Source organism: Puma concolor, chromosome E1 (assembly GCF_028749965.1).
Source record: "Puma concolor isolate L17-30 chromosome E1, mPumCon1.1.hap2, whole genome shotgun sequence".
Taxonomy (NCBI): Eukaryota; Metazoa; Chordata; class Mammalia; order Carnivora; family Felidae; genus Puma; species Puma concolor.
Window position 1 is genome coordinate 7,485,115 of NC_141680.1, and position 26,292 is coordinate 7,511,406.

General features: G+C 44.0%; 1 long non-coding RNA gene across 1 annotated transcript in view; it reads right to left on the minus strand.

Annotated features, from left to right (window-relative positions):
* Positions 1-8,389: 8,389 nt before the first annotated feature.
* Positions 8,390-26,292, minus strand: part of LOC147574044 (uncharacterized) — a 77,531-nt gene continuing 59,628 nt past the window's right edge. The window contains exon 2 of the long non-coding RNA XR_015243691.1: positions 8,390-8,578. This is a non-coding gene — a long non-coding RNA (uncharacterized LOC147574044). The remainder of the gene's footprint in view (positions 8,579-26,292) is intronic.

A 26,292-nucleotide genomic window follows, 5' to 3' on the forward strand; every position in this document is an offset into this window, starting at 1 on the left:
CCAGACCCGCAGAAACCCCAGGTGAGCTACAGAAGGGGCTCCGTTCTGGGGATGTGACTTGCCCCCATGGCGAGAGCTGGTCAAGCAGTGTGTGTGGGGGGGTGTTGGAGCCTGAAGCCAGTGGAGCAGGCCATTGTGAAGGGATGATGGGTGTGAGAGTGAGGCAGCGAGAGCAGCCGGGACCCACATTTTCCTCTTGCACCTCCAAGTAACCCACCTCCCTGACACGGGGGGTCTGCTGGAGCCCTGTGTCATGCACCTGAATGCACGGCTGTCCCAGGGGTCGGAGAAGCCAGCACGTGTGAGCTCCGCCAGCGCCGAAAGCAGAGCTCACGGACACAAGCACCTGTCTAATTCCACCCCCCACATCTCGCACGGGACACCCTGTGGCCACCCCAACCCCTGGCCCCGTCCTGGGAAGCGCAGTCGGAGGAACGTGGCTCTAGCTGAGTCACGTTGACGCAGCGCGAAGTCACCCCACCAGGTGGTGTGACTGTTCCCTCCACAGCGTGGGTCACCTTCCCACCGACTTGATGTTTTGGGGATGTTGATTTTTTTTTTTTTTTTAACCACCATGCTATTTAAAAAATTCCAGTGGTTTGGCTACAGAAACTGGTGAGTTTTGTTTTGTGTGTGTGTGTGTGTGTGTGTGTTTAACTGTGTTTTTGGTAGAGGGGTTTTTGGGTGTCTTAGGGTAGGCATTCTCAGCAGAGCGTTGGGCTCCTTGGCCCTGCTTCAACCAGAATGGTTTTGCCTTTATCTGCTTTCTCCGTTGAACTTCTCAGTGATATTTCATTTGTAGAAAAGGTACATGTTGTTGCTTAAAGAAGAAGAAAAAAAGAGACAGGGATGGAAGGAGAAGAGGGATGGGAAGAAGGAAAGAAGGGAGGGAGGAAGGAGGGAGGGAGGAAGGGAGAAGGGAAGAAAGAAGAAAAGGGAGGAAGGAAGGGAGGGAGGAAGGAATGATGGGCAAAAAAAAAAAAAAAAAAAAACAAAAACGAGGGGACAGAGAAACTGGTAACATAGAGAATCATGATTGAACTCTCCAACCACAGTCCACCATATTTACCCAACTTTGTCTTCTATTACGAACCCCAGTGGGAGCCATCTTCTTTAGTTTGACTGGGTCTCTCCTCCATCTCCAAGAGACTGTGTTCGTTACCAATTTCGTGACTTGGCTCTTGTAATTTTTTTTTTTTTTTTTTTTTTTTTTTGGTCTAGAATAATCCATCTCTCTTAGTGTTTTCTAAGGGAACTGTGGACCAATGTTGTCCCTGGACTAAGATAAAGAGATTCAGGCTGGTGTCCTAGAAAAGAGGGGAGGATGACAGTGAGTTTTCATTTCATTTGAACACACACAGGCACACGCGTACACAACATGGGCATCGCTGTGTAATTTTATGTTGAAAGTTTTATGTAAATGGCTCTATATCTATACATTTATATGTAAATAACTATCTCGTTGAATTAGATAAAGGTAAAAGTACATCAGAAGCCATCTAGGAGAGGGGAAGAGATACGTTAATAGCATGTGTTAAGTGTCTCCTGAGCGCTAGGTCTCATAATTATTACCTGATTCAATTTTCAAAGCAACCATAAGATGTGGAAGTCATGACCCTCATATAACCAGTTTATTGAGGAATCTAAACTCTTCGTGGGACCGGCATGAAACAGTTTTATTTTTTCTAATAATCTCTACAACCACATTCTCTATTCTGGGCGGTGGGGATGTTTAATGGCATTTCAGCTAGGAGTCTATGACTTTTCCGTCTCATGGTTTTTTGAAGTGTCTCATTTGAGTTCTTAAGACTCGGTCCTGTTTATTTAAAGCCTTCAATCTAATGCCTAATAACTTCTGTCTTTTCCCTGCTGCCTGGGTGGGCTAACCGTGGCTGAGGTGGCTTAGGGAGAAGACCGACTGGGCCGGGTGGTCTGCCTGCCACGGCTTCCCTCCTCTCCCTTTGGCCTGCCCTCCTTCTTCCTCTCCAGTTGTGGTTGGAAAAGTAAGAGAGAGAAGACAGAAGTCTTTTTACTGAATGCTCCTAATGAGGTCACAGTCCTTGTCTTGAAGAATTACATGTACTCCCTTCACTCAACTCTTTGGACTCTGTGTTTATGAGCGGTGGTTCCAAAATGCCTGCTTGACAGGGAACTCCTCCCGGGCCATTCTCTTATGTCTCTTATGGTCCCTCGTAAGATCTCCCACTGTGCTTTCGTGCTCACGTGGAGACGGTCACTGGGAAGACCGGTCGCGGGAAATCTCCTCTCTCCTCCATGGTTGAGTTTTGAGCTCACCAGTTTCCATCTTGCATACCTCTTTGGAACTGAGATCTTGAAGGGAGGAGAATTTGGAAATAAGAGAGATGAAGCATTCATGCGTTTCATGGAGAAATTTGCCAGAGAGGTAGGAACGTGGAAAACTCAACTGCTCAGTGAACAAAAAGAATGTAGCTTTTTTGTTTTCTATAACTGATCGAATCTTTCTAATAAGCCCCTATCCTTCTGTATGTTGCCTGAAGATAGAAGGTGGCATCTAAGTAATATTTCAGCATTCAGGAGCTTAAACAGTGCTTTTAAGGTTGTTAGACCTTTTGGGGACAGAGGCTTAATCTATCAGAGTCTCGACTTCCCCCACCCACTTCTCTCCATACACATCAAGGTACTTCTATGACATCATGGCAGTAGGCGGGGAGGCCTCAGAGCCATGTGTTAACCTTGAACTTGGCTGGTCTAGTTTGCAGGTGAGTTTTGAGCATTTGGGCTACCTCGTGGGTACCCATAGCTATAGCTCATGATCTCGGTTCTTCATCTCCGGTAGCGAATTCCCAACATTCTGTGTCTCTGTTTCCGATTTGAGTGGACATCAGTTCTCTGACCCTTCCAACATCTTGGCACTATCATGGGGGATGCAGAATCTTCTGGATTCACTGCAGCCATATTTAGGACATGGGCCACCTTCGGTAGCGTTGGCTTGATAAGTTCCTTTGTCTAATTGTCTCCATCCATTACGGCTGCACCATTGATGACTTTTGGCCTAGAAGCACATGGTCTCAGGGCACAGTTGGGAACGAGGCCACTAGCCTTGACTTTCCAGAGTTCCCGACACCTCTGTGGATATGAGGTCTCTTATGTCTGGTCTCCTCATCCTACCTCAGTTGCTTTTTCCTCCCATATTCCTCTAGACCAGAAGGAGCCAGACTCCTACTCTCCGTCACGTCCTTCTCCCTGGGAGTGTGGGCTTCATGGCTCGATGGGAAGATGTGGGAAAGGCAAGTTACCTAAAAGGAACTTTGGGAGGGAAGACAGCTCTAAGCCTCTGTCGCACCTTGTATTCTAACACTTCGGCCAACTGGAGAGAACACCTGATATCCCAAACCAGCAAAGCCTGAAGTCAGATGTATTGTCTCTTCCTGACACAGAAACAGAGATGCTACGCTCTTAGAATAGAAATCTAGGGGCGCCTGGGTGGCGCAGTCGGTTAAGCGTCCGACTTCAGCCAGGTCACGATCTCGCGGTCCGTGAGTTCGAGCCCCGCATCAGGCTCTGGGCTGATGGCTCAGAGCCTGGAGCCTGTTTCCGATTCTGTGTCTCCCTCTCTCTCTGCCCCTCCCCCGTTCATGCTCTGTCTCTCTCTGTCCCAAAAATAAATAAAAAAAAAATAAATAAAAAAAAAATAAATAAAAAAGTTGAAAAAAAAATTTAAAAAGAATAGAAATCTATCCTGAGATGCCCTCAAAGCTGCATTTTCAAAATTAATGTGAAATCAGTATTTACAGGTGGTTCAACAAGAATTGAAACGAAGGACACATTGCTGAGGTTGTAGAAGCAAAAATTAAAAGTACAGGAAAAAAAAAAAAAAAACCACCCTGCTTTGTGAGCCTAATTCGTTACGGAAACGTGTTTGTCATCCAAAGCGCTCGGATATCAAAGCGAATTTCCAGGACCATGGGCTCTGTCATGATCACATGATGTTCGGCTTCACAGGCTACTTGTATTGCAAGACATCGTTTGTTAATCAAGTTAAGATTTATTAGACATGTTTGCTCGTCTTTCGGAACACTCGCAGAGCAAGTCACTTGCGATCCAAGGTTTTACTGTATATTCTTAGGTTAGTAAAGGGTACATCAATGCATAGTTTTCTTTCTGTAGGTGAGAAAGAGATAGAAATTCATTGTGAGCAGAGAACATCATTCCTGTTGTACAGCAGCTAAGATTGTGTGTTAAAACTGAGAGAGGCGCCTGGGTGGTTCAGTCAGTAAAGCTTCTGACTCTTGATTTTGGCTCATGGTCATGGGATCGAGCCCTGTGTTGGGCTCCACGCTGAAGGTGGAACCAACTTGGGATTCTCTCTCCCTCTCTCTCTGCCCCTCCTCCATGCTTGCCTGCTTTCTCTTTCTCTCAAAATAAATAAACAAAAAATAAAATAAAACCGAGAGACAGAAAGTTCATTATTAAAGGTATACACTATTCGTGTGACGTAACAACTGGGTTAGGAGATCAGTAACTAGCCAGGTTTAACAAATTGTGGGAAAATTGTGGTCTCTGTGAATTTTACAGACTCAAAAGAGTTGAGTAAGAGTTACTTACTTTGTAAGTAAGATACATTGTACATATACATCACTTCCAGAGAGGAGGTTTGCATGTGGCTGGTAGGAATTTAGTTACACTCTGAGATAAGCTCCCTCACCAAGTGGGATTCAAGTTCTCATAAATATAAATAGCTTTATTACATGACGCTGTTTGCCATATGTGGCCGTGGTCCCCGTCCTCAGAGAATTTCCAGCCTTAGAGAAGAGAACAGTCATTCCACCAAGAAATTGTTAAATCACATGGTGTTGACTATTGTACATCTAATACCAGTTTCTTTTTTTTAATTTTTTTTTTTTCAACGTTTATTTATTTTTGGGACAGAGAGAGACAGAGCATGAACGGGGGAGGGGCAGAGAGAGAGGGAGACACAGAATCGGAAACAGGCTCCAGGCTCTGAGCCATCAGCCCAGAGCCCGACGCGGGGCTCGAACTCACGGACCGCGAGATCGTGACCTGGCTGAAGTCGGACGCCTAACCGACTGCGCCACCCAGGCGCCCCTCTAATACCAGTTTCTGAAGGTTCTATGCGATTGGGTCATCTGGGGGCTTGTAAGAGTGCAGCATCTTAGGTTCATTAAGAGCAAGGCTTGTTGGGGAGAAGTTATTCTAGATTTCCCTTTTCATAATGGAGGAAAAATTCTATCCTCAAAAGGGGTGGGAATGGAACCGAGTGCTAATATTTTGTGTCAGTGAATAACAAGAGAGAAAAACGTGAAGACCCCATCCCCACTGCCCACCTGTGGTAAATTCACTGGATGGAAATAGAGGAGCAAGTTTTGGACTTGCTGAGCCCCTGTCGCAAGGGACGGTAGTGACATGCCGATAGAGAGAAACTCTAAAGTGGGGAGCAGTGGCTGCTGTAGTCTGTGGTTGTCCTACCAAAGGCATTTGAGGAGAAAAACAAAATGATGGAGCCAGTTGGGAATGCAAACTGGTGCGGCCACTCTGGAAAACAGTACGGAGGTTCCTCAAAATATTAAAAATAGAACTACCCTACGACCCAGCAATGGCACTACTAGGCATTTATCCACGGGGTACAGGGGTGCTGTTTCGAAGGGACACATGCACCCCCATGTTTCTAGCAGCACTATCGACAATAGCCAAAGTATGGAAAGAGCCCAAAAGTCCATCAATGGATGAATGGATAAAGAAGGTGTGGTATATATACACAATGGAGTATTAGTTGGCAATCAAAAAAGAATGAAATCTTGCCATTCGCAACTACGTGGATGGAACTGGAGGGTATTATGCTAAATTAGTCAAAGACAAAAATCCTATGACTTCACTCATGAGGACTTTAAGAGACAAAACAGATGAACATAAGGGAAGGGAAACAAAAATAATATAAAAATAGGGAGGGGGACAAAACAGAAGAGACTCATAAATATGGAAAACAAACTGAGGGTTATGGGAGGGGTTGTGGAAGGGGGTATGGGCTAAATGGGTCAGGGGCATTAAGGAATCTCCTCCTGAAATCATTGTTGCACTATATGCTAACTAATTTGGATGTAAATTAAAAAAAATTAAAAATTAAATTAGAAAAAAAATTGTGGAGCCAGTGATTAAAAGCAGTTGAAAAGATGCCAATTTTTTGTCCCAAATTAAAAAAAAAAAAAGACTTTTGTGCAAAAAAAAAAATTGTGACCTAAATTTTATTCTTTTTGAGGGGTACTACCAATTTAGATACAAAGCACGCTGGTCCAAAGGCCTGAAGATCTCACTCAACATGTGATGCAGTCCTTATCAGGACACTTGACTGTTCCAGAGAGAGAGGTAGCAGCTGAGATTAGCAAAGGGAGACATGGGGAGGCATTTCAAAGGCTGAGTGTTGGCTCTTAGGAGGCAGAGGGCATCGAGGGTGGGATAAAGAAAGTATGCTGATTCTTGGAATAACACCGGGATTGCAAAGCCACGAAAAAGGTGGAACCGTTAACGGCTGTTCCAAGAGAAGGGAGGTGCGGTTGTGGAGCAGATTTTAGGTGAGCGAAAAGGAGCTTCTCTGAGATTTGTTCGTACAAAGTGATGTCACAGCCAAGTCAAGAGGTAAGGCTGATGACACGAACCCTGAAGTGAGGGGTCAGGGCTGGAGAAAGGCTTGGGTCCTAAGGGATTGCACTAGGCTGAATAACGGCCCCCAAGATATTTACATCCTCACCCCTGGAATCCTCGAAGGCACCGATCATAGGGTTCCTCGTGAGAGGAGGGAAGGAAACCAGAGGGATGTGAGAGAGAAAATGATGGGAGCAAGAGGTCGAGTGACGTGAAGAAGGGGTCGGAAGAGGACGCGTGTGGGCAGCCTCCAGAAGCTGAAAACAGTGAGGACCATGTTCTTTCTCCCTTGGAGCCTCCAGAAAGACCGGGCCCTGTTGACATCTGACTTCATCCTGGTGACATTGATTGCAGTCTTCTGACCTCCAAAACTGTAAAAGAATAACATTGTGTTGAGATATCCCACTAACACTGGAGGGAGAAAGACCCTCTAACTACGACGTTTCCTTCCTAGTGATTTGAGACTTTTAGTTCTGTTTCAGTAGCTTACGGCACAGCAGGGAAGCATGCAGTCCCACTCAGGTGACCCCAACACTCAGAGCCCTCAGATGATTTGGGGGCGCTTGGGTGGCTCAGTCAGTAAATAGTCTGACTTCGGCTCAGGTCATGATCTCGCGGTTCGTGAGTTTGAGCCCCGCGTTGGGCTCTGTGCTGACAGCTCAGAGCCTGGAGCCTTGTTCGGATTCTGTGTCTCCCTCTCTTCCCCTCTTCTACTGTGCTCTGTCTCTCTCTCTCAAAAATAAACATTAAAAAAAACAAACACACACGGGTGATATGCTGGAGGCCTCTTTGGAGGCCTCTTTCTGTCTTTTTGAAGACCAGGGCAATCCTTAATGAGCTTCGTAGGCCCAGGGGGTGTTAGGGTGTCTGATGTGATACACTTTAAGTATTTCATAGAACGGTAGTTTCCCAGACTCAAGAGAATTTTAGGGAAATCTTGTGGGTTTTTTTTTTTTTTAATTTTTTTTTTTTTCAACGTTTATTTATTTTTGGGACAGAGAGAGACAGAGCATGAACGGGCGAGGGGCAGAGAGAGAGGGAGACACAGAATCGGAAACAGGCTCCAGGCTCTGAGCCATCAGCCCAGAGCCCGACGCGGGGCTCGAACTCACAGACCGCGAGATCGTGACCTGGCTGAAGTCGGACGCTTAACCGACTGCGCCACCCAGGCACCCCAAATCTTGTGTTTTTAATGCCATAAAAACGTTAGAAAGTATTTTTACCCAACTTAAAAATGAGATTTCTTTAAAAAAAAACTTTTTAATGTGTATTTATTTTTGAAGGAGAGAGAGACAGAGTGTGAGTGGGGAGGTGCAGGGAGAGAGGGAGACACAGAATCTAAAGCAGGCTCCAGGCTCCAAGCTGTCAGCACGGAGCCCTACGCGGGGCTCGAACCCATGAGGCGTGAGAACAGGACCTGAGCCAAAGTCGGACGCTCAACTGACTGAGCCATCCAGGTGCCCCTGAGATTTCTTCGTTTTTTGTTTTTGTTTTTTTCTTTAATTTATTTGTTTATTTTGAGAGAGAGGGACAGAGCACACGGGCAGGGGAGGGGCGCAGGGAGAGAATCCCAAGCAGGCTCCACATGGTCAGCGTAGAGCCTGATGTGAGGCTCGAACCCATGAACCATGAGATCGTGGCCTGAGCCGAAGTCGAGAGTTGGACACTTAACCAACTGGTGCCCTGAAAAATGACATTTATTTCTATTTCGCGTTGACTCTTCTGCCTTGTAAGATATTTTCATCGGGTAAGCTTTTTTTTTTTTTTTTAAATTTTTTTTTCAACATTTATTTATTTTTGGGACAGAGAGAGACAGAGCATGAACGGGGGAGGGGCAGAGAGAGAGGGAGACACAGAATCGGAAACAGGCTCCAGGCTCTTGAGCCATCAGCCCAGAGCCTGACGCGGGGCTCGAACTCACGGACCGCGAGATCGTGACCTGGCTGAAGTCGGACGCTCAACCGACTGCGCCACCCAGGCGCCCCTCATCGGGTAAGCTTTTAAGTTCTTAACCAAGTCCATGTTGCTCAGGCAGATGTCCTAGGCGTGTCCGCGGACAGATTCTTGGGAGTAGTAAAGAGGTTTACACATTACTTGAGTTTGAGGGGCACTAGAACACGTCCTTGTTGAATGAACAAAGGGATAAGGAATACACGGGTCCCAAACAATCTCTCAGGAAGTGCATTCAGTGGAGAAAAACACCTAAAGCAAGTTGTTTGCTGGTGTGAAAACTCAAAGGCCTGGTGGGCATACTTCATTTTTCCCATTTCAGGCAGGGCAATTAGGTAGGAATGGCCTTGTGACACTTTCCCCCCTTATTTGGATTCTCTCCTGTACTAAAAGCAGGGCAGCCGTGAGGACTCCTATCTCCACGCCAGACTACATCTTGCACCTATTATCTGTCCTGGCCGACAGTAAGAAGCAAGTGACAGCATCCCCCCTTTAGGCCCCTAATAGATGGCATATCGTTGTTCCGGAACACCTAAAAGAATGCCTGGGTGTGCCTCTCTGAGCACCTGACAGGGGAGGGTTGAGAACCCAGGAATAATTGCCATGTCACTGGCATGTGATTTATTGCAATGCTTAATTATGTCTACAGGGCACCATCTGGAGACCCAATTTGGGTTCTTTACGAACGAAAATTAAAGTCAAAATATACCTTCTTCTGAACGCAACTGGGTCCCGCTTTGGACTTCTCGCACCTGGAGAATATTACCCTGTGCTCAGTCCCCAAACCACATCTTAATTGTTTCAGGTTAGAGGGTCCCAGGCACACAACAGCAACTCTCGCATGGAGGCAATAGGGTTTCCCTTTCTTAGACCTTGTTCTCCAAAGTGCGAAACGTGTAGAATGTTCTGTGTTACACCCAAAACGCAACATTAGAGTGAAATCACCGTCAGTATGTTTCTGAATTTTGACTGGCCATCAGCCAGAAGCAGGATTGTGTTTATTGGCATCTGATTATTTTTTTCTAATGGTCAATTGACTAATAATTGTCCCCAAAATATTTGTTTAAAGGGGATGATGGCAAATCAGTATACATGATGAAGATTTTTTTTTAATATTACTTGGTTTTCAAATAAATGTTTAACCTATTCTAGGAACCTTTTTTTTTTTTAAGCTATATTACTGTGAAGAGCTGATTTAAGAAATGCGTATTCCTTTCAATTAAAACCCAGAGCATTAATCAAATGTTTGACACTATAAATGTTTCCAATTAACATCTAGCTTAAAACCACATGTGTTCCAAGTGAAATTCAAAAGATCTATCTGTACAGGTGACCTCAGAGAAACCATTAACACATGGCTGGAGATAGCAAGAAACGTTCTCCATTTGTGAGACAGTGATAAAGAATCAGTTTATGACTGATTATTACTTCAAACATCCTTTTCAGATGTGGGCTTGCTAAGCTAGAAGTTGGGTGTTTCTCACCGAGACAGAAGGAAAGAAGTGAAAATGTGTGTGTGTGTGTGTGTGTGTGTGTGTGTGTGTGTGCGCGCGCGCGCGCATTTCTTCCTCTATCTATGTATATCTATCTATATGTATTATCTATCATCTATTATATATATTATCTATCTGTGTATCATCTATCTATGTATTATCTATCTATCTACCTATCATCTGTCTATCATCTACCTACCTACCTTCCTCTTGACAGAGAGAATAGAGAGAGAAATCAGGATCAACTCCACAATCCCATCTGGATGAACAGCTAGGAGTTCTAACCCTATCAAAGGCAGTGATTGGTCACAGTGTGGACCTGGTCAGGTCCAAGAGAAATTGGACCAATGCTCTTAGGGCGAAGGGAAATTTCCCCAGTAGCCCTTTTTTTACTTTCTGCCTTAAGGACAGCACACTCAGCTCCTTCCAGGGCCCAGGCAGATAGCATAAATAGAAGACACGGATGTCAAATGGCAGTGGTGACCACGGTTCCCTGGGACGCATGGCTCCTGTCTAGATGTGAGGCACCAGCCAACTCTAGTGTGAAAATGGAAGCCCAGTTGGGCCAAACGTTCTGATACTTCAAGAGAAGCCAGAATGGAAGCTCTTATTTTTTTTTAAATGTTTTTATTTATTTTTGAGAGAGAGAGAGAGAGAGAGGACTAGTGAGGGAGGGGCAGAGAGAGAGGGAGACACAGAATCCGAAGCAGGCTCCAGGTTCTGAGCTGTCGGCACAGAGCCTGACGCAGGGCTCGAACTCATGAACCGTGAGATCATGACCTGAGCCGAAGTCAGACGCTCAACCGACTGACCCCCCCCCCCCAGGTGCCCCAAGACTGGGAGCTTTTTAATGTGACCTCCTGAATTTTATGTGATGGCAGTCAATTCCACAAAAAACAAAAACAGTAACACAGACCTCTTTGCAGCCGATCTGTGATCATCATGTCTGTTGCACGCGGAGTCAGGAGCTGGGCTAACGCGGTCAGGGACAGGAAAGGGCATCCTTTGGATGATCGTGAACCCCCATCACTGGCACATCAGCACATCACCGGCCTTGGAGAGCACACTCTGGCTTGCTCGCTGTCGAATCCACCAGCCCCTGGCAGAAAACGAGAGACCGCATACTTTCCAAATAATATCTCAACTGATCAGTCAAACTCAGTTAAATTATTCCAGGTGTGCTATGCAGGGGGTTATTATGACCATAAGGAAAATGGTAACATTAAGACATGCCCATTTGCCCAGTGTCCTGACGAATTGCATTTTCTCTCCCCTGTCTTGCCACAGCCTATCAACAGCTGGGACTGTCAATCCGACAGCAAGGGCTGACGACAGGCACATACGGTTAGTCTGTTGTGGCTGCAAAGGTACATATTTCCGCCCCCCTTTTTTTCTTCTGCAAATATTTTTCCAAAGGAAAAAAAAAGCGGAAAGCAAAAGATGACCATAATAAGATAAATGCCTGGCACTTTACAGAGCGAAATATTTGACATTCAGGAACCACTTAAAGACCCAAGGAGCTGTGACATTCACGTTTTGTGCGACAATTTCTTTTTCCTTACAGAGCAAAACCAAGATCTGAATGTCTTTGGGGGGAATTGTTGAATGGCTTTAAGAATAAGAAAAGATGATAATTTTAGCTTATCAAGGAGACTCTGCAGTTCACAACTGGAGCCGGACAGCACGGGTTTTATTTTAGTTCTTTGTTTTGCTTCGTAACTAGCTACGCGAATGTCAAATAATTTGCACTGAAGGGATCCAGAATAAGCCACTGTGACATAAAAATTATCTTGAGCTGAAGGCATTTGTGTCCCTGATATCCTTTATCTGCCTAAATGCAGAGACCCCCTCAAAAGAACTCAATTGTTCTAAATCCCCTTCTTGGGAGCAACTCTAATTTTCTCTTTCTCTGAGAAAAGCGGTCAATATCACACCCAGACAGACTTTGTCCAAAAACTGTCCTGCGTCCCACCCATTCTCCTAAGAGCCCATTTATCTTTCCAAAGAAGTCGTTTGTCTTCTTATAAGTGCCCTTTTCTCACCTGTTAAATTTGGTGTTTAAGTCCTAAATTCTAAATACCTGCCCCCAAACCCCAAGTCATTTTTCTGTGTACTCCTGCATACAGAGTAGGTGAATAAAAATGCATTCTTTTGCCAACCTGTCTTTTGCTCATTTAATTTGCAGGACTCTGAGCACAGACATAAGAGGATAGAGGAAAAATTTTTCCTCCCCAAGAGCGTGATTTTTTTTCATTCTTGCTTTCAAAGGAATGGTCACGGATATCAGGCTTTATGCTTAAGATGTAGCTAACCACACAGGAGCAAAATAATGCACATGGTTGCTAGATCCAATAAAGCCTGTTAAGCAATCGGTAAACACTAGCTCATTTGTTTCCTTAGCAAGATCATTTATGCATTATATTGTTTGAGTTGTTTTTTTTTCCTGAAAACATTTTCTGGGTTTCCTTTTGGACTTACTTGATTATAAGTGGCAGGAAACCCAGTTAAAACTAGCTTAAAACAAACAACGAGAAAGCTAACCTTCATGAGCGAAACATCTGCACGTAAGCTTCAGGCAAGGCTCAATTCAGGTACATAAGCAATCCAGGTATAAGGATACAGTATCTCTCCCTGTCTTTTTGTCTCTGTGTTGACTTTTGTCTCTGTGTTGACTGCACTAGAAAGAAATGTCTCTTCACACAGAAGCCTCAGAATTGGGTCTTAGTGGCTTCATTTAACTGATAATTTGGTCTAATTTGGTCTCAATCTTTATGTCTATGGTAATATGATGCCTGATTGGTCAGGTGTAGGTCACATGTCCCCTTGGAAACTGGGGATATGGTTAACCCTTCAGTACCTGGAGTTCTGTACCAAAAATACGGGGAGTGAATATCTATTACACCCCACGACATGAGCCATATTTTGTTTAAATTCCAACCCAAAGCAATGGTTTTAAACCACTTATGCCTTAAATAAAGGTTAAAAAAATTTTTGCTTTCCTGAAGAAATTGGCTTTGCCAATATTCCTTTCTTTGACTATAGGAAAATCATAAACCTCATTTTCTCCCCCCAAATGATTCCCCAACAATAGGTCTTCCTAATTACAGAGTATTTTTTTTCCACTGGATGGTTTTCTCCCTGTTACAACTTTTCTTTTTTTCTTTTTTTCTTTTTTTTTTATTGAGGTATAATTCCTGTGGCACCAGAGTCATCATTTGGAAGTGTACAATTTGGTGTTTTCTGGTATATTCACAAGGTTGTACAGCCACCATTACTGGCTGATGCCAGAATATTTTTGTCACCCCCAAAAGAAACTCCGTATCCATGAGCAGTCACTTTTCATTCCTCTGTGTCCCCAACTCTTGAATAACCACAAGTATATATATATATATATATATATATATTTTTTTTTTTTTTTTTTTGAGAGAGAGCATGCGTGCAAGAGGGGGAGGGGCAGAGAGAGAGGGAGACAGAATCCCACGCAGGCTTCGAGCTGTCAGCGCAGAGCCCGATGCTGGGCTCAAACTCATGAACCATGAGATCGTGTCCTGAGCTGAAATCAAGAGTCAGACGCTTAACCGACTGAGTCACACAGGTGCCCCCGTGCATAACCACAAATCTTTCTGTCTTCCTGGATCTGCCCATTCTGGGCACTTCGTATAGATTGGCAATGTCTTTTATTGTCTGTGTGCTGAAACATTGACATCTGAGGTCTTGCTAACCCTTGAGGGACTGACCCTTCCAGGAGTAGCTAATTCCTAGAGTCAGTAAACAACCCAGCCGGAGTGTGCCTTTCAATGCAGATGCAAACCCACAGATCCCCAACACACACCTCCAGGCCCCCCCTGGAAGGAGCTCTCACACATGGGCCACTCTGCACCTGCACTGATTACCCCAGGGCCAGGTATCAGACAACTTGCGACAGTCCCTGCACCCTTGGAATTGCCCCCTGAGCTTGCTTGCTGTTCCTTCCCATGAAAACCTCAACGACCACTCTGGTTCATGGCTGCCCACCCTTCCTCTGCCTCCTGCCACATCTGTGTTTTCTCATGTGGCCTCTCAGGTATGGTGTCTCCCTTCCTTCTGGAAATTGTGAGGAACAGACTCTTTTTGCAATGCCAGTTGTCAACGGCTCTATTGTCTTTACTTATTTATTAGTAAATTATTATCTCCTAAGTAATGATAAAACCTATTTCAAATTATCCAGAGTCATACAGCGGTGCCTAGGTGGCTCGGTCGGTTAAGCATCCAACTCTTGGTTTCCGCTCAGGTGATGATCTCACGGTGTGTGAGTTCGAGCCTCTCATCGGGTTCTACACTGACAGGGCGGAGCCTGCTTGGGATTTTCCGTCTCCCTCTCTCTCTGCTGCTGCCTCTCCCCGCCCCCCCCACCCCACTTGCTTTCTATCTCTTTCAAAAAAGCAAATAAGTAAACTTAAAAAAAAGAATCCTACAATATGTGGTTTTGTTGTCTCTGGCCTCTTTCACTTAGTATGTTTTTAAGGTTCATCCATGTTGTAGCATGTGTTGGTACTTTATTCCTTTTTATGACTGTGTGGACATGCCATTTTAGGGATATACGTATTTGTTTATCCATTCAGCACTTACTGGGTACCTGGATTATTTCCGGTTTGGGGCTATTATGAATGATGCCACTATGAACAAGTTTACAAGTGTTTTTATATGGAAATATGTTTTCAGTTCTCTTGGGTATATTCCTAGGAGTCGAATGGCTGTGTCGTACGGTAACTCTGTAATTTCACATTTTAAGAAGCTGCCGACCTGTTTTCTAAAGTGGCTTTGCCATTTTACATTTCCCACCAGCAGTGTTCAAGGATTGCGATTTCCCTACATTCCCACAGTGCTTCTCTGTCTTTTTGGTTCTGGCCACCCCAGTGGGTATGACATGGCATCTCACTGTGGTTTTGAAATGCGTTTCCCTAATGACTAGTGATGGATAAGCATATTTTCATGTGTTTATCAGCCATTTAAAAAAAAAATTTTAACGTTTATTTATCATTGAGAGACAGAGAGACACAGAGCGTGAGCAGGGGAGGGGCCGAGAGATGGAGAGACACAGAATCTGAAGCAGGCTCCAGGCTCCAAGCGGTCAGCGCAGAGCCTGACGCGGGGCTCGAACTCACAGACCGCAAGATCATGACCTGAGCCAAAGTTGGATGCTTAACCGACTGAGCCACCCAGGCGCCCTTTATCAGCCATTTTTATGTTATCTTTGGAGAAATATCTATTCAAATACTTTGCCAATTTTTAATTGGGTTGTTTGTCTTTTTATTATATGATTCTTCCTATATTCTGAATACTAGACCCTTATTAGATACGTGATTTGCAAATATTTTGCCCTGTTAATTTGGGTTGGCTTTTACTTTCTTGATAGTGTCTTTTGAAACATAAGAAGTTTTTATTTTGAATGAGGATGTTGGGAGGAAAACTTCCTGTTGTTATTTGGGTGCGGTGGATGGGGGCATACAAATTAACAAACAGCAGACAGGTTAAGAGGAGAAAAAATATTTATATATTTATGCATTCAGTGAAGTGTATCTCCCTCATTAGCCAGAGAGAAAGGGCTATATGCATAACTTGACGGTATTTTGTTTTGTTTTGTTTTTGTTTGTTTTTAGGGCTTCATTGGGATGGTCTGGAAGACTCTATTGGACCTTTTCATGCTAATGGAATGGGGGCAGGCTGTCTCTGCAGCTGAATTCACAGGAAACTCCCTAGGAGCGAGGTCACTGTCAGTTGTGTTTTTTGGAAGTTCTATTCTCGTAAGGTAAGGGAAGTTCAGATAAAATTTCTTTCCGCATCTTCTTTAGCCCAGATGTTTTCATTTAAAAGTAGTCTTTATACTGTGATTGACTACTCACAGGGCCTAAGCCATCTTGTTAATTTTCTGGTGACCTGTGCCTTTGATGAGATACCTAAGAAAACACCGCCACATGTAAGGTCACAAAGATGTTCACCTATGTCTTCTTGGAAGAGTTTTATCATTTTAGCTCTTATATTAGGTGTTTGATCATTTTCTGTTAATTTTTGCATATGGTGTGAGCTAGGGGTCCGGCTTCATTCTTTTGCATGTGGCTCTTCTGTTGTCTCGGTACCACTTGTAAAGTGTATTCTTTCCTCATTGACTTCTCTTAGCACATTTGTTGAAAGTCGATTGACCATACATGCGTGAGTTTCTATCTGGACTCTCAATTCTCAAATGCTATCTTCATTCAGTCTGATCCTTTACGAGATCTTTTCAAGGTGTTGGTACGTGTTGTGATAGGCAACTCAGTCAACATTGCGTGACGTACGTGATGTGGCACATGTCAGCTGTGGAATGTCACAGTAGGCTGCAAGCCAGCAAACGGGGTGCCACGGCCAGCCCCTCTGTGCTGTGGTCCTCTGTCATCCCTCGGGGTGTTTCAGAGTAAATGTCAAGTGTGACTGGAGGGACACCTAGACTGCGCAAGGGGAACAGTGTCGATCTATACAAGTATTAATAAACATTAATGTGACTTTTTGGGGGAACGAAAATGAACTGAAATTTTAATATTTTTTTCCTTGTGCTGTAACCTATAGTCCTGTGCGCTTCCTGGGCCGCCTGCACCCCAATTTAGAGATCACTCATGCCAAAGCCCGTACATGAATATCTCTCAATTTTGGCACCACTGCTGACTTGAGCCAAATAACTATGTGTTGTAGAAGGCGTGGCTGTGCATTGTGGAATATTTAGCATCATCCGTGGGCACCATCCAGTAGATGCCGGTGGAAACCCCAGTTGTGACAACCAGGCATTGCCAAGTGTCCCTGAGAGAGGGGGACAAAATTACTCTTGGCTAAGAACCACCGCTCTATACTGGTTAAAGCCATAGGCGCATGAGTTGCTCCCACCTGACACCCCCCGCTGTAAGGCGATACCCCCATCACCCGCAGATCTATCAAACAAGCACCTTCTGCCCCGTCTGCAGTCTACCTTGCTTTCTCGTTTTGTTTGCTGATTTTTGTCTCTATCACAACGGAAGTCCATATTACTTGGAAAAGATTTAGAAAGCACGAGGAAGAAGACTGTGAACATTTATTATTGGACCACTTAACTTCTCAGTTTGTGGCATTTTTTAATTAGTTGTGTAGAATTCATTGGCTGGCAAGCGCTTGGTTCAATGTGATCTTGTTTATGTTCTGTATTTTGGAAATTTCTGTATATTCCTATCACAGACTTTGAAAATTCTACCCTATGGGACTTAAACGTTAATCTCTGGCACTGATAAAATCAGAAGCCCCCTCCCCCATTTATCTAATTCTTTTATGGGGGTTTTTGGAAAGAAAGAATTAAAAATTAAATGAACACCAAACAGGGCATAAAATACAACCATAAAATATAAATATATTTTGCTACAATGGAAATAAATAAAAGCTGTACCTCCCCAACGTTGTAAATACAATTAATATTCAAATGACAGAAATCTGATAAAATATTTGGAATTTATGTAAAATGACAGCATTAATACTTTCAGTAGAAATTTACTTAATAATTCTACCACTAGGAATTTATTCTAAATAAATACATACAGATGTATTTTATGATTTTGCTCTAAGAAAGTTCATCAGACTGATATCCATAATAGTAAAAAATTTGAGAACTGCTTCAGTGTGTAATATTAAGGCATTCTAGGGGTGCCTGGGTGGCTCATTTGGTTACACGTCCACAGACATTGGCTCAGGTCACAATCTCATGGTTTGTGAGTTCGAGCCTTGTGGCTCTGTGCTAACAGCTCGGAGCCTGGAGCCTGCTTTGGATTCTGTGTCTCCCTCTCTCTCTGCCCCTCTCCTGCTTATGCTGTCTCTCTCTCTCTCTCTCTCTCTAAAAAATGAATAAACATTAAAAAAAAAACTTAAAAAATATTAAGGCATTCTAAAATAAATTATGGTATGACAGTATCTTATACCATTATTAATACTGTATTTTAGAAAACCATTTACTAGCACGGGAAACAGTCATATATTGTAGGAGGAAAAACGTAGTATGCGATTATGGTCTAATACCAAACAGGATAAAGTAACAAACGTAATATGTGTTCGCAATTTTGAAAGTTTTAACACTCGGAAGGATCAACACCAATATATTGCTATCTCTGCCAGTGGCTCTCCCAAGTTTATTTTAATTTTCTTCTGTTTTTCCATTTATATTTTCAAAATATTGCTACAGCGACCATTTGTAATACAAACGATAAAAGTGACCGTAGTAATACAGTGAGTTCCTTGAAATAATTTGTCGTCGAGAAAGAAATAGCATAACAGCGTTTTCCTCTGCAAACGGCCGCCAGCTGGGAAAACCATCATGTAAGTTGTTTCACACAACATGCTTCATTCAGCCTTTGAAGGAAGCACATCTTGAGAAGGCCCTTGTGTTCATGGGCAGCAACGTCCACTCAGGGATCCTTTCTTGGTTTTTCCTCACCGAGCCCAGCGTGTTCACCTTCTGCTTAGGTAGAACTGTTTCTCAGCCAGGAGCACATAGGAATGTTTACATAAAGATGCCAGCAGCATTTAGAATGCGGCTTGGGTGGGTTTTCAGAGGACGTGTAATTATGATTTGATAGCTAGTGGCAATTTAATGGGGTGAGAGCTGCCTATACCGATGACGATTATTCTGAGGGGAGGGAAACAGAGGGTGTCTGAAGAGACCGAAGGGCTGTCCAAAGCATCTGGTTTTCGGTTTTATGAGGCCAGGGGCCAGATTTGTCTTGTTGGTCACTGTACCTCTCTGGCCAGCCGACTCCCAGGCTTGGAATTAAGTAGTGCACACTAAGTAGTTGTTAAATAAATGAACCTGTATTGTAACATAGTACAGAGTATGTAGTCAAATGGCAAGAAGCGAGTATAAAAAGCAAGTGGAAAGGGAGGAGGGACATTGAATAATCGGAAGAAAATAACCCCGAACAAGATACTAGAAAATATTAAATGAAAATCAAGTAAATATATATATATTGGAAATAGAAGACTATCACAGAAGTGGTCCCACTCTTGAAGATTGATGATGTGATACGAGCCAAGGACATGCTTCGTACATTCTTTCATTCATTCTTTCCTTCCCCTTCCTTCCTTCCTTCCTTCTTCCCCCTCTTTAAAAAAAAAAAAAAGTTCCTGGGGCGCCTGGGTGGCTCAGTCAGGTCATGATCTCACAGTTCATGGATTCGAGCCCCGCATCGGGCTCTGCGCCTCGGAGAGGCCTCGCATCGGGCTCTGACAGCTCGGAGCCTGGAGCCTGCTTCGGATTCTGTGTTCCCTCTCTCTCTCTGCCTCCTCCCTGCTCAAGCTCTGTCTCTTTCTCTCTCAAAAATAAACATTGAAAAAAATGGTCTTGAGGAACATTCCATGCCAGACATAAGATAAACACTATACTTTCTCTTCTAGGACCAATTTTACTCAGAGGTTTTGGGGAAAATTAAGCCACAGTAGGCTTTGACGTTTTTAGGTGGAATGAAAAAAGGTCATATGCGTTATAAAATGTACAGACAAAAAAAATGTCCTATTTGATTTTAGTGAATCCAACTTGATGTTGAACGTGCAGAAGATCATTTTGGACTCTTCACGATTAGGGATTCTTGGGTAGATGATTGTGAGAAATAATGCTTTACGTGAAGTCCTAGAAAGCATGCTTATCCAGTAGATGAAAAAATACAAAGCCTGGAGGGATGGCTTTATGTTGGATGAAGGAATCAAGATCTGAAAAGTCTCTCTGTAGCTGGACCTTAAGGAACCAGCGGTCCTTTACTTTTTAGTAAAGAGATAAAAAGATAAAAAAAGTAAAAAGATAAAAATTGTCCTGGGATGATAAATTCAAAAAAAAAAAAAAAAAAAAAAAAAAGAGGGAGAAGAAAGGGTTCAGAGAAGTCCACAAGAGAAGGGTCTTAAGGAGTGTATTTTTAATATGAGCCAACAACAGAATAGAGGAACCCAAGAAAGGCTCACGGATTTTAGGCTGAATTCAGATGGAAGGAGGGAAACTCCCATTTTATTCCAACCCCATCTGGTGGGTTGCATTTGTCTCTGCACATCATATTTTAAGAGAGCCATTGACACATTAGAACATATTCACAGAAGGATTGACAAGACAAAGATGTGAGACCATGTTAGACGGGCGACAGTGCGATCTGCTCAAGAAACGGTAACCTTCAACCTCTGAGGCATAGTATCTAGGGAATCACGGATGTGGTCTGTGGTTATATTTTCTCTAATACGTATTTGAATAAGTGACTTTTGGAAATCCAGAACCTCATTCATCTGAAATCATTTCCCATGATCCAAAATGTGTCCCCTTTAGGGACCGGGAAGGCAACCTATATAGGAGGGGCGATGCAAAGAGGCTGCGAAATGCTGTAGGAGTTCTGAGTGGAAATTAGGGGTCAAACTGCAGAACAATTACAACAATGGTGTCTTAGACTGGCACAATAATTCTTTTTTTAATTTTTTTTAATGTTTATTTATTTTTGAGAGAGAGAGACAAGAGTGTGAGCAGGGGAGGGGCAAAGAGAGAGGGAGACACAGAGTCTGAAGCAGGCTCCAGGCTCTGAGCTGTCAGCACAGAGCTGGATGCGGGGCTCAAACCCATGAACCGTGAGACCATGACCTGAGCCGAAGTGGGATGTTTGAGCCTTGACTAGCACAATAATTCTGACTTGGAAACACTGAGCGAGACGAATGCGCAGAAGAATAAAGCCATGGAGGACTAACAATGATACCAGCAAAGAAATGCGACATAAAAATGCATTTACAATGCCTGAGTTTGGACTTTTCACGCTTGCTCCCCCCCCCCCCCCCCCCCAGTTGCATTAGTCGCTTAAGGAGGCCAAGGAACTGAAGGAGAAGTAGAGTTGATTCACTTACAAACTGCTTTGCTTGGAGAAGACTCACTGGTATTGTTCCCACCTGCTGTGCCCAAGTCTTTCCCCCACGGGATCTCATTTAATCTTTTCAACCATCCTACAGAGTGGATTCCAGTAACGGTCCCATTTTACAGACGAGAAAACCTGAGGCTTACGTACCGTGAGAGTCTTGCCCAAGTTCGTAGAGATAAACCTGCGACCTAGGTCCTCACCTAAAATCCAAACCCTCAGAAGGAACTCTGATTTCCCAGCTTGTTTCTGGGTCTTTTGTTTTAATTTCTTCACCACTTCTTTGTCTCCGACTCTCCCTTTTGGAGTCAGTAAGTAAACAGTAGCTCAAAGAGGACTGTTAGATAGATTTTCTGAGTGATCATCCATCTTGTTTCATTTTCTTTCATATTTCTTTTCCACCGCGCCTTCTTTCTCTTCTTCTTTTCTTCCTTTTTTTTTAAAAAAAAAAACAATTTTTCCAGTCCAAAGGCCAGAGTCAACAAGATCAAAAATCAAACAGAAATCTTGAGTTTCCCCGAGGACACACACGGGGGATTTGGGAATGTCAGCTGTACAAATATGACGCCATCTTTAGACAAACTGTCTGGAAGGACGGGGGGACCAGCCCCTGTGTGTTGCATGCAGATGTCATGTGGTCATGCCTCTAGCCAGCTTTATTATCTGACAGATACGGAGCACAAATATTGACTTTTGCTATTTTTACTGTAACTGCAGCCATAAACATTGATTCCTGCAGGAGAGGGCGACTGGGAAGAAAGCAGCAGTGTCTTCAGAGGCCGGGAGAGCTTTGCCTTTGCCTCGGGAGGGAAAGGAGTAAGATGTGAATGAGGTCCTCCTGGAACGATTCAATACAGAAATAATAAAACGGTGATGATGTGAAAGGTCCCACAGGTTTGACGGGCTTGGAAGAAAAAATCCCTATTGATTCTGCGTTGTCATCTGTGTTCATTTAACCCGAGTGAATTCTGAACGTAGGAAGAACGGAAACTTAAGAGAACTTCGCCTCCCTCCGAAGGTAGACACTTCCATCGAGTCAGGCTTCTGCCTATCCCAAGGCAGCGCACCATCGGTAACCACATCTTGCTCCATATCCCGATGTGGCACGGCAAGAGAAGTAACCACACAACCCTGAGCGTTTTGTCCGTCCTTTGTAGGCAGTGAAGGGATTGCTCTTTCAGTGGTGATCCGTTCACTCGGCAGGGGAGAAAAAACCCATGGGGTTTTTAGTGATTTATGTGATTGTGGTTTAGATCCATAGTTTAAAATGTATGTTGCCAGAGCAGGGTAACTCAGATTTCCTATTTGATTAGATCTAGCGTATCCTGCACCACCCAGCAAGATCGCAATAAGGACCGTTAGCAGAATAATGTAGGGGGAGACAGCCCTAAACCTAAGAGTGGGTCTGCAGAATGGTCTCCATACGCAAGAGAATGGAGCTAGGCGGCTCAGCCAGGCACCTAAAGGCTCCATTGGTACAAGCCTGCAGAGTCTTTAGGTAGATCCTGTGCTGGCATCTAACCCTGAGCCCAGATCAGCCCAGGGCTCAGGGATATGCACCTTCTTCAAAGATTCAGGGAGCAGGCATAAAGCTCACGGAGTCACTGTCGGGGGTCAAAACTCATTCAAATAAATGCAGAGGAACAAAGGAATGAGTGTGGTCTCTGGCCTGTGTTGTAGGTGGTAGTATATGTGACGTGTATTTGAAGGAGAGATGAAATCCTCTATTTCCCTACGAGTCGCCGTCAGAAAACTTAGGACGTTCGACCTAAGACATCTGTAGCAGTGGCTCCATGTCAAATGCTGCTGGTGTCTGCCTTTAAGGGAGCTACTCGTTAATTGATGAAGTGAGCTTGATTGGGGGGTTTCTACTCTTGAGCAGTGGGGTGAAAGACACATGTCACATGGGGGAAAGACCTTGTTTTTTTATTAAAAACATTTTTTTTAATGTTTATTTATTTTTGAGAGAGAGAGAGTGGGGGAGGGGCAGAGAGAGACGGAGACACAGAATCCGAAGCAGGCTGCAGGCTCCGAGCTGTCAGCACAGAGCCCGACGCAGGGCTTGAACTAAAAAAAATGTGAGATCATGACCGGAGCCGAAGTTGGGCGCTCACCTGACTGAGCCACCCAGGCGCCCCAAGACCTTGTTTTTTTTTTTTTAATTTTTTTTTTCAACGTTTTTATTTATTTTTGGGACAGAGAGAGACAGAGCATGAACGGGGGAGGGGCAGAGAGAGAGGGAGACACAGAATCAGAAACAGGCTCCAGGCTCCGAGCCACCAGCCCAGAGCCCGACGCGGGGCTCGAACTCACGGACCGCGAAATCGTGACCTGGCTGAAGTCGGACGCTTAACCGACTGCGCCACCCAGGCGCCCCCCAAGACCTTGTTTTACAGAGTCCAGCAGAGTCGGATGCAAACCTACATTCAGACACGTGCACTTTTTGTGTGATTTCATGAGTGATTTCTTGGGTTTTCCTGAGCCTGGTCTTCAATCTCCATAAAAGAAACGATGGTTCTTGGTGGGCTGAAAATAAATAATAGCCTTACAGTGTTTTGCATATATGGTCACTCCTGGTCTTAATTACCATCCCCCACTCCCCATAAGAAGACCAGTCGGGAGAGTATAGGATTGGTATCTAGGAAGCACTCTGTAGAATAGTGTGGGGCTGAGCTTCTCTTCGAGAGAATTCAGTTGACCGGGATCTCAGAAAACTGGCTGACATATCCTGTTTACCAAGAAGGCTGTAGAAGCCACCACATTTGTTTAAACTTCGCATAAAATATTAATCTCCTGTCTACCTTTGTTGTATGTACCTTCTAGAATGCCTTTCCTTTCAAGCTTTTGTAAAAAGAGTAGAAAGGTGCCATTGATTTAGTTTCTCTCTACCACTGGCTGTGTAATCCATCAGAAGGGAGACAGTCTTTTCAAGTTCCCGGGCCTGGAGATCTTCTCTAAGTTCTCACTTGGTGATATGAGCTTGTTCTCTGAGTCATCCATTAAAAAAAAAAAAAATTGTTTTTTTTTTTGTGACTTGCAATCTCAAGGATTTTCCGTTGAGATTGTAGAAGTGTCAATTATCCTAGATACACATCTTAAGTCTCCTCTTGGAACCAAAACCCGTAAATCCCCATTCATTGTTATAAATACAAAACACGCACCTCACTCCCCTTTACCAATATCCCCTGAACTCTCTCACTTTAAGGAATGGTTGTTGGATGACAGTGAAACCATTTTTGTGTGCCGAGTGTACTTTATGTCTATATTCATTTTGACTATCCAATATAACAAACATGATGACTATTTTTAGCGACTCTGTAGAGTGACCTTGACATCAATCATCAGGTCAATTGGTTGTAAGAAGAATATATTGTTTGCAATATCAGTCTTGCCCTTAATGAAACTAGGAATATAATATGGCATCCTTTTAAAGACGGGCAGATGGAGGGTCCAGGCCAGTGCCAAGAAATGTAATGAACTTATGTAAGGTCAGCCAGTTAGGACCCAAGTCAAGGGCCCTGGCTAGCAGGGAGCGTGCGGATAAGGATAATCTTGCAGGCTGGTTGGTCGTGTAACGCATGGGATTCCTAGGCCTAAGTTTACGCTCACCTTCACTGAATAGGAAACTATTTGTAGACCCCTCTCCATTCCATTGGGGAAAGAAGTATTATTTATATTATTTCAAGATCTAAGTAGGCAAATGCAACCTTGTTATGGTGGCTTGAGCAGGATACTTGTGGCCTAACACTACTATGAGATTATTTAAATAATTTGGGGATGAATATTGCATTTGGAATGGCAGTAGCTGCCCTTATGTCACGTTCTACTGGTTGAGTGACATTAACCAAGTCACTTCCCCCTTGTGTTTGGTTTTCTCATCCACTAAGTGTGGATGGCCATTTCTGCTCTGCACTGTTGATAGGATTAGGCCAAAACTATGTATGAAAAGAGGCGCCTAAATTACAAATACAACATACATCTAAGATCCATGTCTCTGTTCTCACCCTTCTTACCCTCCTCCCATTTTTACTAAAAATTAAAGAAGCTTTGATGACTTTCGGTTATTTCTTAAAGCTGTTAAAGCTGCGGCAATGAGACAGCTCAGTCGGTTAAGCGACTGACTGACTTTGGCTCAGGTCATGATCTCGCGGCTCGTGGACTCGAGCCCCACGTCGGGCTCTGTGCCGACAGTTCGGAGCCTGGAGCCTGCTTCAGATTCTGTGTCTCCCTCTCTCTCTCTCCCCTTCCCTGGTGCTCTCTCTCTGTCTCTCAAAAATAAATAAACATTTAAAAAGGAAAAAACTTGGGGTACCTGGGTGGCTCAGTTGGTTAAGCATGCGACTTCAGCTCAGGGCATGATCTTGCAGTCTGTGAGACAGGCTCTGTGCTGACAGAGCCTGGAGCTTGCTTGGGATTCTCTCTCTCTCCCTTTCATAAATAAATAAACATTAAAATAAACATTAAAGAATTTAAAAAAAAAAAAAACTGTTAAAGCCAAATATGTTAGCCTGTCATTCAGAGTCTCAACATGTCCACTCTTCTTCCCCACTGTTTTCTTATACAAATTTTTAGCCAACAACGGCAGATCTATTTTTCCCTAAGTGTGTTCACCGTAGTTGAGAGATCTCACTAGGACTTCCCGTCGTCCTATTAAGCAGGACATCACGTCTTGGAACTTTGCCTCAGCAAAAGAAGGGATTTGGGGCTTTTACGCACAGAGAGTCCGAGGGCAGAATCCTGGCCCCATCTCTGGGCGTGGGTCATGCTAAAAGGTTCTGGTGAGAGCCAGAATGCCAGCTTGTGAATTACCACAGATCAATTGCCCACTATTTATGTTCTGCTATACTAATATCTTCGTGGAAATTCACATTATAATCATAGCTTTGCTGGATGACCGTGACATCAGAGGAGGAGGAATGTATTCAATGATACTGATGAGTGTGGTGTTAATGCAGACAGGTCCAGACCCCGGTGGGATCTAGTGGGTGCCCCTGAGAGGCTTTGGTCTCTCAGCAGAGCTCTTTCAAGTGTTCTGTAGTGTAGCTGGGGGGACGGACATGAATGAATGGACCAGAACTGCCTTCAGGCAGGGCCTGGAGGACAGGGGAAGCACCTGAAATTTAGTGTGTGTGTCTACAGGGGCTTTTAACCAGTCCCCCGGCTGCCTCGGAGAGACAATGTCATATTTAGTAAGTAACGGTAGACAGGGAGACTGGGAGAGATCCCAGCACACCTCTCTTTGGTGAGCTTATGAGTCATTCCCCCCCCCCCCCAATAAACAAAAAGCCACTTAAACAAATGAGACCATGTTG